The sequence below is a fragment of the Ambystoma mexicanum genome, chromosome 7p, assembly GCF_040938575.1.
Source record: "Ambystoma mexicanum isolate Mex_15411 chromosome 7p, UKY_AmexF1_1, whole genome shotgun sequence".
Taxonomy (NCBI): domain Eukaryota; kingdom Metazoa; phylum Chordata; class Amphibia; order Caudata; family Ambystomatidae; genus Ambystoma; species Ambystoma mexicanum.
In genome coordinates, this window is record NC_090939.1 from 311,099,461 (window position 1) to 311,113,250 (window position 13,790).

General features: G+C 46.5%; 1 non-coding gene across 1 annotated transcript; it reads left to right on the top strand.

The window, feature by feature from the left end:
* Positions 1-3,044: 3,044 nt before the first annotated feature.
* LOC138526628 (U1 spliceosomal RNA) lies at positions 3,045-3,206 on the top strand. Its single transcript, XR_011283672.1, has one exon. It is a non-coding gene; the product is annotated as a U1 spliceosomal RNA (small nuclear RNA).
* Positions 3,207-13,790: the final 10,584 nt, after the last annotated feature.

Here is a 13,790-nt window from a genome sequence, read left to right on the forward strand (position 1 = left end):
AAAGAAAAGATGCAGAGCAAGGTGCCATTTTAAAAGCAAATATGTAAGCTGTGACCTGTGCACATTATTTGAGTCACCTAAACTCAAACTATAACTGACAAGTCTCAAGATAAAGATTTCCAAGAACCATAAAATATCCTAAAACTCCTTTTAAAGTGAGAACTGTTCAATCCGAGGGGAAAACCACTGTATTGATAGAATCAAAAACAAAACATATTTTGCAGTGTCTGCTGCTGTTTGTTCTATTTTCCTTTACAGAAATGAAGAGTTAGGATTAGGAAGTCTACAGATTGGTGGATCTTTAATAGGAGTTGATAAACTAATACAATGGAGTCACTTCTGTGTTTGGTGAAAAGATAAAATTTAGGGGAACAGGGACATTTAAAAGCAGCAATTGTGAATGAGCCAGAATTAAAATTAGCCAGGACTGAACTCTGATATATGGTATTCTGCACAACACCCAACCCTCAGAAAACATGATGGGACAACAGATAATTGCCATTCTCTAAGAAATTAACTGTTTAAAGCTCAGCCATTAAGACATTCACTGTATCTGGAACTAGGTTATTGGAAGGCCATATTGCTATACATTTGAAATGTTTTGTATGGCCTGAATGTTAGGCTTGTGTATGTTGGGCTTGTGATTTTCTAAAAATACAGAAACCTGCTTCCGCCAGTAGTTCTGCTCTATCTAATCTGATATTTCAATCTCCCAGACCTCTCCTGATGGAAACAATATGACACTGGGGAAAAACAGAATGTCTTTTCTAAGATCCACAGTCACTGGAAACTACTCCAAAGGGGGAAGGTAAACCCCCACATACTTCTAACCACAACACACTTTAACACTGCTAGGCCCCTGAATTTATAACATTTGTGTCGCAATGTGAAGAACAAGATCGCAGATGCTAGAGGATAAGTTACAATGGTTTAGAGCAAGGTTGTCCAACATACGGCCCGCGGGCCACAATGCGGCCCAGCAAGCTATTTTATGTGGCCCGCGAGGCCGTATGTTGGACAACTCTTGAGTAAAAAAAAAATAAAAAATGTGTTTTTTTTTTTAAATGTGCCTGTACGCAAAACTGTAACTTCCTCTGGTGAACCCATGGGGTCAACAGAGGTAGTTACAGTCCTCAGCCACGAAGCGTTCATTTATTTATTTATGCAATGTGTGTCGGATATCCGACAAACATTGCAGAAGACAAACATTGCATAAATAAATAAATTTGTCAAGAAGATCTTGGGACTTGATGATGGAGGAAGGAGAGACTAATTTGTATCACGGCATAGTGAGGGTTACCTTGGGAATACCATTAATTTTCAGTGAGCGCGGGTCCATACAATTGCCCAGTACTCCCACAAACTATGAACAATGGGATTAATATAGTAGCAATTACTTTGCGTTTAAATATCCCATTTCAGGCAAGTAGGACCCACCATGCAAGTGAGGAACAGGCTCCGGCCAAGACATGCCGGTTTCTCTCTTGCATGGTGCTCCGACGGGCAAAAGGCGAGCCGAGATGATGGGAGGAGGTGGCGAGGTGAGGAGAAGAGAGTGCTGGCCCAGGCGAAGGATTATGTGGACAATGTGCAGGAGTTCCTCTCGGCGTGGGCAGCACAGCGGATTCCTGAACCCCTGATTAGCCGCTGGCTGCTGTTCAGAGGGCCATTGTGCGGAGTTACTTTCAAGGTTTGTCATCTCTGGACATATGTTTAGCAGGGGTTGCGGCGACACAGCCTGTCTGCCCCAAAAATCGTTCTTTTGAATTGCGAATGTCACCGAAGATGAACCTTTATCAGCTGAGAAACTTAACCTTTGCAGTGCTTTTTTTCCTCGTCTCGAGACAAAGAACAACAGCGAGAGCTCAGTTACGTTTACCCCTAAGCACAGTGCAGATTGATAAAAATGTCCATGCATTATACCAAGTACATTGGACATTATAGATGTGGCCATTGGGGTATCAAACCATGGAGAATACCACATGTACAGCACAATATGTTACCCTAGTAGTGCCTCAATAACACACTGCAACCTGCAAATGGGCATCAGTGAACCACCTGCCAAGGTTTCTGGAAGTTGCTTATGATCTTGATCTGTGATCTATGATATGATCTGATATGATAGGTTATTTATAACGCGCTTAATACCCATGCAGCAGTGATCCCAATCATAAAAGTGAAACAGGCAAGCCCAACAGGTATGACTTATTTTCACTCTTTTGGTAGCACAGTCTGAGGGCAGCCTATACCCTTCAGGAGAGGTGTGAGCTGATACAGTTGCAACACAAAAAACAATAGTACTATGTTCCCAAAATACCTTAGTTCTTGTCTTTCGGATCTCAGCAGAGCCATGCTTTTCAGCATCGGACCAGAAGCATGGGTGCCTTTGCGCTGGGCTGGGGTCCAGTCGGAGAGCAGCAGTGATGGGCCCCAATGATGCAGTTCTGTTTGGCAGTGGTATTGATTTGCGGGTAGAAAACGCTGGGAACAGTATGCCGTGCCAAGTGGATGGCACTGGAAGACTTGGTGACCTCTGGGCCCAGGCAAGGGAATACTTGCCTTTGGCGCTGTGCAGGCTTGGCTGACACAACACGGCATATGGTTACGGCAAAGATGTCAAAGCTTCAGCATTGTCATTGAGCAGCACTCTGAGATTCAGGGGTGATGGAGCGTCGAGGTCCAGGATGATCATGATCGTGTCAATGTGGCTGGAGCTGAGCAGCTCCGCTCAGGAAGGCCATGGGCCCGTGTGGGGCCGACAGGCCAGTGGGCAGACTGCATCAGGCCTGCTCGAGCCATCCTGCTATTTATACAAATCTCAGGCCGAGCAGGGCCTGGTGGGAGAAAGGAACTGCGCTACAATCTGCTCTTCTGCTGTGTTCTGCCTGCTGAAGCTTCCCCCTACACGTGGGACAGGCAGCTCTGCAGATGCTCAGAGCTTCCGGGGGTTGGGGGGTTGGGGCTGGGTCAGGGCCTGCCTTCTCACCCTCACTTAGCGGGGCTTCCCAGAACTGACCCAACCCCTGCCATCTTGCATGCAACTCATACGTAGCTGGCAGGGGAGAATCTGATCTCAAGGGCAGATCTCCCAGGGTGAGGCTTGCCCATTGCACATCGGATTTGCAGATGCCTGCTATGTTTCCAAATGCGGGATACACAACTGCATTATTTCTGGTAGTGGGGGACTGCGTTCGCGCTCTCCCCCCGATTTATTTGTGAAAGAAAAGGTAAAGTGTGCACTAGGCCTGCTAGGTTGCATACTTTAAGATTGTGCTCACATTGCCTTTCTTCAATTAGATTCACCTTTGGGTGATCGCTTTTACACATTTTATCTGTTGAATTGAATTATGCTTCTTTCATCACCACAGAAGTAATGTGTATTACAGAGATAAGCTACCATATGTAATGGGCACACTGCACATGCTCAGGCAGCATCAATCGTGCTTTGTACAGGACAAAGCTGGCCTAAATTGGGAACAGCCAGCATAGACATGTTGCTACAGAGGCATATTTTGGGCACAACCAGCATGACAATGTGTTACATCAGTGACAGTGCTGTCTTACAATGTGGACACATTGATCATTAAAATGTGTTGTGTTGTAAAATGTTCTTTTCTGCTGTTGGTGACATGGAATTTCCATGTTCCCCTTTAGAACTGATTGTAAACTTATGGCTTTTTGGTCACCTTTTCTGCTGTAAAATGCAGCATTTCAACCCCACATTTGAAAAAAAAATCTTGGGGGGAACCCCCCAAACTCTCCCTAGAAGGTTATAGCTCCCTCGCTACGCTTGGTCGCCCCCACTATTTCAGAAAAATATTAACGCATAGACACTAAAAGAAATCACAAGCAACTAAACTTTGATCACTGCCCATGACACCAAAAGCTATCTTTGGCACTGCATGTCTATCACTGCCTGTGATGCTATTGTGTCAAAGGTCCCACAATATCGCTTTTTAATATACTGCTTTTGGTGAGGTTGTTGACTTTTGGCTCGCCGGCCCACTGGGTGACAAAAAGTTAATGCTTCGGCCCCACATTCAGAAAGGTTGGACAAGCCTGGTTTAGAGGGTGGAGAATCAAATGTGTTTGCACCTAGCTGCTGCCGGTTCAGTATCAAAGTGTTACTGGAAGGAGAGAGTAGTTCCTACTAGAATGAGTTCTATAACTAATATATACTTCGAAATGGCAGGCTCATCAATAGCAGGAGACAATGTTTGTTGCAGGAGAGATGCACCAGAATATGTAGGCTCTCTAGAAAAGGAATGTTTCAAGTGCCTTCCCAATCCGGCACTGACTTTCCAGGAGACAGTAGTGTTCAGGATGACCATTCCATATTGTGAGAACACATATTGCCAACCAATGGCGTCCCCTATATATCTGAGTTGTACTTGGAGCTGCGAGAGCCATAAACAAGCCAACTTAAGGTTTCTGGCATGATCGAGAGCCCTACACCAGCCAAGTCAAGGTTTCTGGGAAGACTGAGAGCCCTAGACCAGACAACTTAAGGTTTCTGGCAAGGTTGCATCTTTCAAATAATTCATTAGTCTGGTATGTTGATCTGATGATCTGGAGGCTTCTATGAATACATTTTGAATTCTGCTTTATTTGACATTGCATCTTCCTCCAAATGTGCATTTTCTTTTTATTTATGGGAGAGTTACTTCAATTACCCTCTTAACAAAATGTTTTCAAATTAAGCATGACAAATATTTATCTGACAACAAATTCACTATTGGTTTCATCATCATTAGTGCAACGAATGACACAATGAGACTAACACAGTATTTACTAAGGCTTCAAATAACATCAGCTTTTCTCAGAGTTCCGTTTGCAGCTGTATTAATTTCCATATAGTGAATGAATATTTCCTTATAGGGTGATGGGGAATGTGTTGTTGATAGAAGAGGTTGCCCCTGCCTCTGAAATATTCAAGAAATCAAAGAAAGAGTATTGAGGTTTGGCTACTTTACTTTTGAAAAAAATGTTTGAGTCATAGAACTCATTCATATGTCAAACATCTAACTGAAATTTCATATTTGTACATTAGGCATGCAACAAAACAACTTCTTATTTGTTTAAACATAACACACACCTTTCTGAAAGCCATATTAAAGAACAAGAATGTTGCACACCGACTCCAGATGTTTTCTTCAAGATAGAATGTTTGAGGTATTATATGATACTTTTTAGTCAGCACGTCACAATGCACTTGCTGCAAAATTAAAATCAAATTAATCCTTACACTGAGAGAAAATAAGGTAACCAAACAGAATGCATAGATCTTCAATGACAGCAACTTCTTTTATTTTGAACTGTGAGTGCCCATGCGTTTTACCTGGCGTTACATGAAGGTACTGTAAACACTTACTTATTTTTTTTACGGTTGCATTTATGGTTGACAGCAAACCTTACAAAAACGTAGACAAATTTACAAATCGGGCTTCAGTCTGTAGCTAAAAATATAAAATTATACATTAGCAGTCAACTGATCTGAAATAATATTCAAAAAAGTATTCAAAGCTAAAATTAATGAAACATTCGTCCCCCACTTTAACCTATACCAGAATAGATTGATTGAGGTATGTGAATTGTCACCACCTTTGCACTTAAAACAGGATGACTTAATAATAACAAAAAACTGACAGACAGTAATCCAATGCTTTAGAGTCTCATCTGTATCAACATCTTTACAAAATCTGCAGTATAATGAATTGCCAGGCAATTGTGTAGCATTCCAAAGCTTTATCCTTTCCCTTGAATGGTACTGATTCAGTTTGAAATACAGACAATTCGCACATGCTTTATCACATGGAAAGCATTGTAGATACTGTGGAATACACTCTCTCACATGAGTAAACTGAAAGTATTCCATGTATGTAGCATAGGTGCCAATTAAATCTACCATTGCAGCCCAATCAGACCTAAACAAGCTTCTTTTCATGCCTCCTGGTCGCTCTATTAAAACCAGTTTTGAGACCCCAATTGAGAGTAGCATGCCACTGTAAAAATCATTTGCTTGCACACTAGCATCCCAACACTGGGTAATGGGCATGCATTGAAAACCCTGTCAATTAGTATTTTCCCAGCTTTTTTCGCACATGTACTACATTCTGGAATAAGTTATCTGTATGGACAAGAAACTGTGTTGGAAAATCCACAATGCAGGTGTGCCTTCTCAATGCAGGCAATCTGCTTGCCTCTATTCAGGATTAACATTCTGATATGTTCAGAGAGACATTCTTCCAGACGGACTGATTAGCAGGTGCCAGAGTCCATCTGAAAAGAAATGTAATGAAAGGCACACATTTTCAGATGGAGGCTGCAATTCCTGATCTCTGCCATGTCCAGAGATCCATTTGATTGTTCACATGCAGTGGAAACAGAACTGAGAACGCTGCATTGGTCCAGATTCCAGGTGTGTTTCCGCTCCATGTAGAAATTCACAAGCACAGTAGTTCTCCATGCGTGTACCTCTGATATAGGAGGGGAGTTCGCCAAGACACATTTTATTGCAGTAATTGACCTTGAAGAGGCTTTTGACAATATTGACATCAACAAACTGTGGTGCATACTGATGCTTTGGGGTATTGACAAGGGTCTATTGCATATGATGCAGCTTCTTTACTCTGGTAGTTCGATCAAAGTAAGATTAAACAATTAGGATGATTCATCCCGGCCAATGCCCACTGCTAAAGTAGTCTGCCATGGGTGTGTTTTAGCCCACATATTGTTTAATCTGTATATTGCGTACCTGTGAGAGAAAAGCAAACTGTCGAAGTGCTATGCGCCTAAATGGAGAGACCTTAGGATAAACATAATTGCTTATGCAGGTGATCTTGTCCTGTTGGACTGCACTGAGGCAGTTCTGCAGAGACTCCTGGAGAGTGTGAAAAATTACTTGGCTAAAAAACAATTTATAATAAACTGCAGCAAATCCTTTGTAATGACCTTTGGAAACTGCCACAAATGGAAACCCTATACTTGGAAATTCAGCAAGATGTTGGTCGCTAAGGTTAGTAATATTACTTATTTGGGCTGCTCATTCTCTTAAAGGGACAAGTTACTCATCAAAAAAGAAAAATGGCCGGGAAAGCGGTGCAGTTTATTTCTTTGATGAAGGTGCTCAAGAGGAAAATGTGTGCATACTCTTTGATTGCTTTAATTGAACTCTATAGGTTAAAAATAACCTTGATGATGTTATACAGGTGCAAATTGATACGTTTAAGAAGAGAAAATGTTTAGATGCCCTGCTGTTAAACGAATCTTCACGGGATCGTGAGTTACCTCTGTTTCTTGTAGACCGTGGAGTTGAGGTTGCCAGTATGATGATGTATGATGGCCGATGCATGGGTAACGCGAGAAATTAGTCCAATCCCCTCCTGGTGAGTAAACACAGGACGGCACTGAACCAACTCCCAACGCCACGGGTGGCACTTCTCAGGATTTGCGTGACGTCGGGACAGTGTTTCCACTGGCTGAGAAGGCTTGATGAAATCACCGATGAAAACAGGATAGAACTCAGGAACTCCCAGCAGGTAGCAAGGCACAGGTACCGGCAGGACACAAGGCAGGCAAAGGGAGGCAGGGCCGACAGGAGTTACCCCACTATAACTAGGAACCCAGAGATAACCTACTCTACCATAAACCAGGGAAGGACAAGGTATCAGAATGATGGAGCAGAAGGAGTAGGAGGACCAGGAAGCAAGACCAGAATAAGGCAATGAGGCAGGATTGGGCAGAAAAGGATAGAACAGGAAACTGGGGAACTGGACGACAAGTACCAGGACTCCAGCAGCGCATACACAGTAACAACCGCGTTGAGACGCGTCGTCCCTGTGTATGCGGTGCCCTTTTATGGCTCAGGGTGAAAGCGAGGCTTGGAACGCATGTTCCGACACTGCGCATGCGCGGGACGACGAAACACCGACGATCCGCGCATGCGCAGATCCTCGCAAGATGGCGGCGTCCACGGCGCCCATCCGAACCGCGGGTCGGCGTGAGGAGAGACGCCACCGCGGGTAAAGTCTCCATGAAGGAGGAGACCGCTGCGGCCGTGGACCAGGGACCCCAGGACAAGTAAGTGGCGCCCGCGAGCGAGCGCGCGGTGTGACACCATACCCCCTCCCGGACAACCCCGGAGCACCAGGTTTCCAAGGGTAGCGGAGATAGAAGTCCCGAACCAGGCGCGGTGCATGCACGAAGGAGCGCGGCTCCCAAGTACGGTCACAAGCAGGATAACCCTTCCAGCTGACCAGAAGCTGTAGAGCACCTCGCCAAATCCGTGAATCACATATCTCATGCACCTCGAATTCAGGGACCCCCCGAACCAAGACCGGGGCAGGACGGGAACAGGTACGACCCATAACATCGGGCACGTAGGGCTTCAAAAGGGAAACATGAAAGACAGGATGGATCCTCCAAGAGCGGGGCAAAGATAAACGAAAAGCAACAGGTGAAATACAGTCCGTGATGCGAAAGGGACCAAAAAAGCGGGGGGCTAGTTTCACAGGTAAGTTGCGTACTGGTAGATTCTTGGAGGACAGCCAAACCATGTCCCCAACATGAAGAACAGGTTCAGGGCTCCGTCTCCTGTCGGCCTGCTCCTTCATATGTGCCTGTGCCGCTGCCAAGGTACCGGCCGCTAGACGATGTTGATCGCGAATCAGGGACACCAGGGCATCTGCAGATGGAACGGCGCTGGAAGATGTTGGATGACTAGGCAGCAGTCGAGGATGAAGACCGGTAGAACAATAGAAAGGGCTGAGTCCTGTAGCGGAATGAACAGCGTTGTTGTAAGCTGCTTCCGCGGTGTCCAACCACTCCGACCAGTTGTCTTGGGTGGCATTGGCATAACAACGTAGGTATTGCTCTAGGGTCTGATTGGTACGTTCCGTCTGTCCATTAGTCTGCGGATGATAGCCGGAACTCAGGGCTCGCTGGATGTCCAAATGCCGACACAGTTGACCCCAAAAGGAAGAGACGTATTGAGAGCCTCGGTCAGACAATATCTTCTCCGGAAGACCATGAAGGCGATACACCTCGTGTAGGAAACATCGTGCCATCTGGGATGCAGTGGGCAGTTTAGGAAAGGGCAGGAAATGAGCTGTTTTGGTGAAACAATCCACCACCACCATTATACACGTGAAGCCACCAGACAGGGGCAGGTCAACGATGAAATCCGTGGCGATGGTATGCCAAGGGTATGGAGGCGTTGGCGTGGGTTTTAGAAGACCAAAGGGTCTCTTGCGAGGAATCTTGGTCTGGGCACATACCGGGCAAGAGTCCACGTATTGCTTTACCATTGTAGCCCATCCAGGCCACCAGTACTGTCGTGCAACCAGTTCTTGTGTTGTACGGACTCCACGGTGACCGCAAACGACGGAGTCATGACAATTCTGTAAAACGATCTTCTGGAGTTCCAATGAGGGAACGTACAGACGTTCCTTGAAGAATAATAAGCCATCACGTTCCCTGACGTCAGCACGTTGTAGTATCTGTGTTCTTGAGGGATCCGTTCGTGTGGCCTCAGTCAACTGTTGGAGCTGGGGAGTCACCATCGATAGGAAATGTTTGGACGCTATCAAAGGTTCCGGTTCCTTCACACTTTCAACGTTGTTTTCCAGAGACCGAGACAAAGCATCGGCCTTAGTGTTCTGGGAACAAGGAATGTACGTGACGGTGAAATCGAACTGTGAAAAGAAGAAGGCCCAACGAGCATGACGGGAGGTTCGGCAATGTAAAGAGCGCAAGAACTGTAGATTACGATGATCCGTGCGAACCACTACCGGGTACCTTCCACCCAGCAAGTGATGTCGCCATTCCTCGAAGGCAGCCTTTATCGCCAGCAATTCTTTTTCTATCACCGCGTAGTTCCTCTCACTCACTGACAACTTCCTCGAGTAATACGCCACCGGATGTTCTATCCCCGTGACTATATCTTGCTGTAGTAGGACCGCCCCAATTGCGTAGTCCGAGGCGTCTGTTTCAACCACAAACGGTTTGACATCATCTGGATGTCTAAGAACAGGAGCCGACATGAATGATCTTTTTAATTCCTGGAATGCCTCCTCGGCCTGCATGTCCCAAAGAAACGGCACCTTGGTACTGGTCAGGTGGGTTAAACTGTTGGCCAGTTGAGAGAAGCGTGGAATGAAACGCCGATAAAAGTTGGCAAAGCCCAAGAACCTTTGAAGTGACTTCACGCCATGTGGCGATTTCCATTCTTGAATAGCTTGTAGTTTTGCGGGATCCATCTGTACTCCTGTGTTGCTGATCACGTAACCCAGAAACTCCATGCTCTCCCTATGAAATTGACACTTCTCGATTTTGGCATACAGACCGTTGTGTATCAATCTACGGAGGACTTCCTGTACATGCGTCACATGTGCAGTATGAGTGTCAGAAAACACCAGTATATCGTCAAGGTAAACCCAGACAGATGTTCCGATAAGGTCAGAAAAGACATCGTCCATGAACCGTTGGAAAACTGCCGGGGCGTTGCAGAGGCCAAACGGCATCACCCTGTATTCGAAGTGACCAATAGGTGTTTTGAAGGCCGTCTTCCACTCATCTCCCTTCTTAATTCGCACCAAGTGATAGGCCCCTCTTAGATCCAGCTTGGTGAAGATCTGTGCTGATTTCAGGGATTCGATGATGTCGCGGATGAGTGGTAGCGGGTACCTGTCCTTCTTCGTAATCTCGTTGAGTTGACGGTAGTCGATACAAGGACGCAAAGTGCCCTCTTTCTTCTTGACGAAGAACAACGGGAATCCTGCAGAAGATTTGGACGGCACTATATAGCCCTTGTTGAGGCAATCCGTGATATACTCCTGTAGTATGCCCTTCTCGAAGTGAGTCAACGAATAGATCTTGCCGTGGGGAATGATTGCACCAGGCAGAACGTCAATGGAACAATCAAAGTGCCGATGGGGTGGTAGTGGTATGTCCTCAGGCTTAGAGAACGCCTTGTGATATCCGGCATATTCATGAGGAACCGATTGGTTGGCACATAAACGAGCGGATACATCAGCAGGATTGAGGGACTCCAAAATTGCAGGAAAGGTTTCGTGAATTACACAGTCACTAGGACAACGTGTCGAAGAGAACACCAAGGAGCGAGCGGTCCAGTCAACCTGGGGATTGTGATACAACAGCCATGGTAAACCCAACACCACCGGAAATGCAGGAGACTTGATGACGTCCAATGTGATACGTTCGAGATGCCCTTCCACAGAGAGCCACAAGGAATCGGAGTGTTGAGAAACCGGACCAGAAGCCAAAGTAGAGCCATCGATTACCTCAACCACCGTTGGTCGTTCCTTGTTGTGTAAACGGATTCCATTGGTAATTGCGAACGAGGCATCGATGTAGTTGCCAGATGCTCCGCAGTCCAAAAGGGCCCAGGTCTTCGCACACTTTCCAAGCCAAGCAACACCAACTTTCAGGATCAACAAGGGTACTGAGTTCATGGGGGGAAGGACGGATTCAGAAGGGCGGCCCGCTGCTGCCTTCGCCTGAAACAACGGGCCTGTTAGTTTTCCTGTTTCTTCAGAGGGCGTAATGGACAGGTACCTAGAAAGTGGCCAGAACCACCGCAATATATGCATAAGTTCTTCTGTCGTCTTCTTTTCTTTTCGGTCTCGGATAACGGACCTCTAACGGCACCCAACTGCATGGGTTCTGGAGCTACATCGATAGAAACAGCCGATCCAGGGTTCTGTGCTGGAAGAACTGGTTGATACCTGTCAGATCTGCGGCGTTCACTCCGTCGTTCGGTTAACCTGTGGTCAATGCGTAAGACTCGTTCCACTAAAGCTGGCAGCGTTTCTGGCTCCGGAATGTGCAGCAATTCGTCTTTGTACTCCTCTCGTAGTCCCCGACGAAACAAGGTTTTTTGAGTGACTTCGGGCCATTGTGAATCAGTTGCTAGTTGTCGAAACCGACTGATGTAGTGGATTATGTCACCTGACCCTTGCTTGATCTCCATTAATTGATTCTGGGCCATGGCTGCCAAATTGGGCGGTTTGAAGACATCCAAAAAGGCTTTCTCGAAGGCAGCGAAATCGGCCAACAGAGGACTGTTGGTAGAGACCAAAGGTGCGGCCCAGGCGAGTGCATTGCCGGTTAGATTTCCAAGGATATACCCGATCTTAGCTTTGTCTTGAGAAAAATGTGTAGACCTGAATTGGAAATGGATCCGACAGTGAGTACAAAACTCGGCCACTCGACGTGGATCACCATCATACTTCATCGGAGTGGTGTAAGCCATGGAGTTCTCAGGCGGTGTGACAGGTTGTGCGGAATTAGCCAAACACCGATCCAATGCTTGTCTGAGAGTGTTGTTTTCCTGGCGAAGAGTGGTCATCTCCAGGCGCATGGCACGCATTTCTTCGCGTAGTTCCTGCATGTCGTCCATGTCAGGACTGAGGGATAGGCGTCTCAATCTGTTAAACGAATCTTCACGGGATCGTGAGTTACCTCTGTTTCTTGTAGACCGTGGAGTTGAGGTTGCCAGTATGATGATGTATGATGGCCGATGAATGGGTAACGCGAGAAATTAGTCCAATCCCCTCCTGGTGAGTAAACACAGGACGGCACTGAACCAACTCCCAACGCCACGGGTGGCACTTCTCAGGATTTGCGTGACGTCGGGACAGTGTTTCCACTGGCTGAGAAGGCTTGATGAAATCACCGATGAAAACAGGATAGAACTCAGGAACTCCCAGCAGGTAGCAAGGCACAGGTACCGGCAGGACACAAGGCAGGCAAAGGGAGGCAGGGCCGACAGGAGTTACCCCACTATAACTAGGAACCCGGAGATAACCTACTCTACCATAAACCAGGGAAGGACAAGGTATCAGAATGATGGAGCAGAAGGAGTAGGAGGACCAGGAAGCAAGACCAGAATAAGGCAATGAGGCAGGATTGGGCAGAAAAGGATAGAACAGGAAACTGGGGAACTGGAAGACAAGTACCAGGACTCCAGCAGCGCATACACAGTAACAACCGCGTTGAGACGCGTCGTCCCTGTGTATGCGGTGCCCTTTTATGGCTCAGGGTGAAAGCGAGGCTTGGAACGCATGTTCCGACACTGCGCATGCGCGGGACGATGAAACACCGACGATCCGCGCATGCGCAGATCCTCGCAAGATGGCGGCGTCCACGGCGCCCATCCGAACCGCGGGTCGGCGTGAGGAGAGACGCCACCGCGGGTAAAGTCTCCATGAAGGAGGAGACCGCTGCGGCCGTGGACCAGGGACCCCAGGACAAGTAAGTGGCGCCCGCGAGCGAGCGCGCGGTGTGACACCTGCAAGGTAAAATTTGGAAGGCACTTTTAGTTCTTCCTAAATCGACCCCAATTAGTGCAATCCGATTGGAATTAGGCATCATATCATGTTGGGCTCAGTATGTAGAACGCAGCCTTCTCCCGCTGTACACGTTAATTTTGGCAGAAGAACCTAACCTGAGCCATCATTTGTATGACTGCTCAATAAACAATCCTCATTCAGTACCATTTCTGAATACATTTTAGAAATGATGTCTGCTCTTTGAAGAATTAACCGAGGTGAAAGTGACAGATTCTGATTTTGTCAAGAAAAAGAGCATTGTGCGATGGGATAAGATCATGGATGTGGCAGATTTAGATAGATTAAAGGTATTCACGGATAAACAAATCTACTATGCCAGGAGGGACACATTTTGAGAGTATTTGGCTAACTTCCCATCGCAAAAACACAGGGACTGCTATTTCAAATTCGGTCTCAATTTTTTCCCCACATTGGAAGTTA